Here is a 5,011-nt window from a genome sequence, read left to right on the forward strand (position 1 = left end):
GTCTTTTATTTTGTGGAACACAAAAGCAAAGAGTGACAGCCTCCGTCACCATTATTTTTTTATATGTGTATATATATTTTTTTAGAAAAGTAATGATAGTGAACTGTGACTGAGGCTGTCAGTTCGTAAGGTTCTGCCTTGCATCTTCTTTTGTGACTCACTGAAAATAAGTCAAACACAGTTGGTCATATTTTTTTTTTTTTATTCAGTGAATATAGCTTTTAATTTGTTTTTAATAGCTTTTTTACTTGACACAATTTATATTAGCCTATAATATACTTTATACCTATTTGTGTGTAAAAGCATTTTCTTGACTTGAGAAGGTTTGTGCTCTACACATGTATTTGTAACTGTGTATAAACTGTATTGTATAAATAATAAAGAAATTGTGACTGAATGTGATGTGTTTAATAAAGTTTTAATTATACAGGCTAATTTATTTAGTAGTAAGTATGTGAGATTTTTAAAACAAGCAGAAAATGTGAATAGTAAAGTAGTTTTACCCCAATGAAATCAACGTCGTTTCAATGTTAGGTAAGCAAACCAATTAGATCGATTTTATGTTGAAAACGTATTGATTCTCTGACGTCGTTTCAACTAACTGGAAATCGACGTCGATTCAACGTTAGGTAAGACAACCAATTGCGTCGATTTTCCGTTAGTTTTGAATGGCGCGCCTGACGTCGGATCAACGTTAACCCGATGAGCAAAACTATGTTGGATCGACGTCGGAGATCAACGTCGTTTCGACTCCGCGAGAAACGTCGATTCTACGTTGATTCTATGTCAGTTTGCGATCTGGGTCGCGATGTATTTCTCTGAACACTTGAAGTCCACAGAGAATTCACAGCCTTTCACATTAAACACTGCAGCGAAAAAAAAAACAAAACATTTTATTACACGAACGAACACGAACTCGTACTCGTTTGGCTTGCGGTCCGTCCTACAGCAAAGCTCTTCTGCCGTCCGTCGTGGCATTCACAATTCGTGCGAGTAGAGGGTGACGTCACGTGCAAAGGGTCTATACTGTTGTTCTCTTATTTGTAGAATAGGGTTTGTGCAAAGCAGAATATGAAATGGTGTAACTGTTTTGTTGTGTTTGCTGGAGAGAATTAGTTAAAAGAAACATTGTTAGTACTAAAAATTTTCAATTTACAAAATATGAATGTGTGGACTATTCATTACAACATTTCCACTGTCACAGGTGTTCAGGTTTCCTATAATAATACCTTCACAGAACATAATAGTAGTAGTAGTAGTCAGCTATCCATGCAAAGAAGTCAGTGTGGTGTACTGTAGGTACAGCTGTCCAGGCCAACATCTGATGTGCTGATCTCTTCAACGGTCATCACAGGAAACCTGCAATAAAAACAAAATCCATCATATATTACCAATATAACAGGGCTGTACAATCCTGTTCCTGGAGATCTACCTACCTGCAGAATTCAGATCTGACCCTGATCCAACACACACGTCTGTAACTGTTAACTGCTTTCACTGATGTGCTGTGAAGTAGATTTGCTGACAAGTTCCTCCCTGAAAGTACATTGTATTTTCGTAGAGGATTTTTAATAAAATGACAATATTACTGTAACGGCATCAGAAAGGGGGAAGCGGGAACCGGCGGACAATCAAACATAGCTTTAATAATAAAATAAAGACAAAACATCGTGCCAGCCCCTTGCAGACGACTGTCATGCACAAACACAAAATAAAGTCCAGGCCTGGTCCTCTCTCGTCCTTCACTGTCGTCGCTCCTCTTTTGTATCCCTCCCATCTCCTCCGTGGGATGCGAGACCGGTGAGTGGAGCAGGTGTCCCTCATTTCTAGGGTTGGGTATCATTTGAATTTATTGATTCCGATTCTGCTTATTGATTCTGATTCTTATCGATTCCTAGTTTAGATTCCAATAAGATAAAAAATCCAATATAAAAAAAAAAAATCCAGTCAAACATTTATATGTCAAACATGTATTCTATTTTTTACAATGTATTCTGTTGCAGCTGAATAACATGAGCAAAAATCAGCAGCCTACAAAAACTGCAAGAGGAATTTTGCCTGTGCTTTAAAAAAATACCATAGCAAGAACAACTAGATTAATATACATTTCAAATATTAAAGTGTTAAAGTCAAGTAAACAGTCAGTAATAAGTATGAACAAACAAATTAATATGCAATATCATAAATAAATACAACTAAACAAAATTTTGGGTACAGACACTGTAATTAAAAGTTTAAAAACACCTCATTGTCTTATTTTTATAAATAAAATAAAGATAATCAATTAAAGTTATTAAATATATTCAGTCAAGATCAGTGAATGTTTTTCTTTTGTTCTTTGATTAACATTAATGACAGGCAACACCATTATTAGGCTGTTGTCTCTTTAAGCAAAAACACTGTACATTGTGTTTTCTTTCTCATCTGTTCATCGGTTTACGTTCACGTAAGACAAAACGTTTGTGTTTATGGTGATATACTGATGTAGTTTTCTGTAATATTGGTCGACAAATATGAAAAGAAGTCAGTTTCGACTCTGAACAACCTTTTCTACAGTGGAAATACACGGAACAGTCCAAGAACGGACACAAACCCGGGAACCAGTAGTGAAACGCTGCTCTCTGTGCACACGCTTGCGCTTCATGCACGCTATACACAAACAGGGCGCAAATTATCCATTCCCTGCACTTAATCATTTTAATCAAATTGGAATTCGAAACGGCCTGGAATCGTTTAAGCAGAATCGAAATGCACGCGTATTATCGAATACTCGGCTTCTTAGAATTGGGAAACCGCGTTCTAAAAATGAACCCGGTTTCGATCACCCATCCCTACTAGTTCCCAATCACTCCACGGCCTCGCTCCATTCCCAAGGCTCTCGGCCCCACCCCATTCAATCACAATTACTTTTTTTAATGATCTCAGTAATAACATTGTTAAATAAAATTAGCATTGCTAACAGGCGAGTGCTTATGAGAAAGGCGTGCAACAGCTTTTTATGTTCATTTACAGTCATTTACATTTGTATCATAAATACATAGGAGTACAAGCAGAAAATGTAGGAGCACACCTTAAATCACCCTGAAAACTTACCTTTTAGGGCAATGATTACAATATAAGGATTATTTAACAGCTTTGCATGTTCATCTATAGTTTCCATCATCTGAAATCTTTGTGAGGTCTGGCATCTTCTGAAGTCTCCACACGCGAGGCTGGAGAAACAGGAAAACAAAAGGAGAAAGATTAGCATAGCTGTTCATATTTCAAACTAAATATTTATTTCATCACATTTAACAGAAGTGAAACATGAGATGTTTTCTTTGTAAATACATGTTAAAATGTCATTGAACGTTCACAGTGAGCTTGATTGACAGGTGATCTGACCTATCATAACGCCAATACTGCTATCTTGCCTGACAATATATATAATGTGCATCTAAGAGCCTTTCTTTTTCTCAAAAATCGGTCATGCACCTGATAATCAGGTGCGCCTTATGTGTACACTGAGTTCCAAAATCTATAAAAATGTTGTTGTGTGACTTTGGTAAGCACTCCGTTTACCTGACTGTTGGACCATTTCCCGCTGACACAGGGACGTAATACGTACACTACGTACGCTGGCAGCGATCAACCACGATGAGAGAACCCTGCATGTTTGATGAGAAAGCTGTTCAAAAGCTGTTGCCCAGCTGTTCAATTCAGACACAGAAGATGAGGACTCTGATGGATCTGTGGAGAAGACTGATTAAAACATAATGTGAGTGTATTGTTAAATAGTAGAATAAAGTTCAACTAAACTCACAGTTTTGAGACTGTGCCTTATAATCCGGTGCGCCATATGGTGCAGAAAATACGGTAGACAGGAGAGTAGATTAACTTCGGTGGACTTAAACTTGAAAAATGTTGTATAAAGCTGTGTGACATCTTTTATTTTGTGCTTCAATTAAATATGAATCAATAGGGTTCATGTGTGCTGCTTGAACTGAGCCACTACAGCGATCTTAACACATTAAAACAGCACAAAACACTATTTATTGTTTGAATTTCAAAAAAAAAAAAAAAGGGACCAAATTTAAAAACTGAAAACTTGTTTCATACCAGAAGTGACCTTCTCTGTATTCCTCTGTCAGTGTGTTGTCAGTTTCCTCTTTGGTCCACGATGTATTTTTTGCTGTGTGAGAACAAGGTGTGTACTGTGTGAGCAGCATGGCGTGTCAGACATAGCAACAGTATTTAAGGAGGGACGGTTGTTTTGCGAAGGGTCAGTTGATTGCTACGATCAAAGCTGATTTTTCAGCATCATTACTTCAGTCTTTAGCGTCATATGAACCTCCAGAAATCATTATAATATGCTGCTCTTTGCCAAAGAAACACTTCTGATAAATATGAATGTAAAAAAAACAGCTCTGTTTTATATTTTTCTGTAAACTGTTTTATAACAGCATAGAGTTTATTATTTATTTTAAAGCTTGATTGTTATATAGACCCCAGACTTCTAAATGGTAATGTAGACTACATTTTTAAATAAAATTCATATTTTTATTCAGCAAGGGCACATTAAATTAATCAAAAGTTAGTGTCAAGAAGAATTTTCTATTTAGCAAAGAATTCTCTCTCTCTCTCTCTCTCTCTCTCTACATATATATATATTCATATATTGAGCAGCACAACTGTTTTCAACATTGTTAATAATCAGAAATGTTTCTTAAGCAGTAATCATATATTAGAATGATTCTTAAGACTGGAGGAATAATGCTGAAAATACAGCTGCACAGCACAGAAATAAATTACATTTCACCAAAAACTGCTATTTTAAATTGTAATATTATTTCAGAAATTGGGAAGGATAGTATTAGTGTATGTTTGGGGTAAACCTGCTAGTCATATGGATCAGTGTGTCTTGGAGATGTTGTTGGACAGGTTTGCTCATCATGGATGCAGAAGTTCATCAAACACTAGAAGAATCTAGAAATATAACAAGCAATCTGTCACAGAGCAACAATATTCAGTA

At 36.2% G+C, this 5,011-nt stretch overlaps 2 long non-coding RNA genes across 3 annotated transcripts; both read right to left on the minus strand.

The window, feature by feature from the left end:
- On the minus strand, nucleotides 1–3,643 carry LOC113097472 (uncharacterized). 2 transcript variants are annotated; one of them, XR_003288875.1, is made up of 5 exons: nucleotides 3,562–3,643; nucleotides 3,094–3,212; nucleotides 1,437–1,536; nucleotides 1,230–1,359; nucleotides 1–1,102 (listed from the first exon to the last, which is right to left on the minus strand). It is a non-coding gene; the product is annotated as an uncharacterized LOC113097472 (long non-coding RNA). The 2 variants fall into 2 exon arrangements; XR_003288874.1 differs by lacking the exon at nucleotides 1–1,102 and having other exon boundaries at nucleotides 1,183–1,359.
- A 20-nt stretch (nucleotides 3,644–3,663) lies between these two features.
- On the minus strand, nucleotides 3,664–4,935 carry LOC113097473 (uncharacterized). The gene is made up of 3 exons (XR_003288876.1): nucleotides 4,875–4,935; nucleotides 4,099–4,171; nucleotides 3,664–3,729 (listed from the first exon to the last, which is right to left on the minus strand). It is a non-coding gene; the product is annotated as an uncharacterized LOC113097473 (long non-coding RNA).
- Between the last annotated feature and the right edge of the window lie 76 nt (nucleotides 4,936–5,011).

This window comes from Carassius auratus, unplaced genomic scaffold, assembly GCF_003368295.1.
Source record: "Carassius auratus strain Wakin unplaced genomic scaffold, ASM336829v1 scaf_tig00216301, whole genome shotgun sequence".
Lineage (NCBI taxonomy): Eukaryota > Metazoa > Chordata > Actinopteri > Cypriniformes > Cyprinidae > Carassius > Carassius auratus.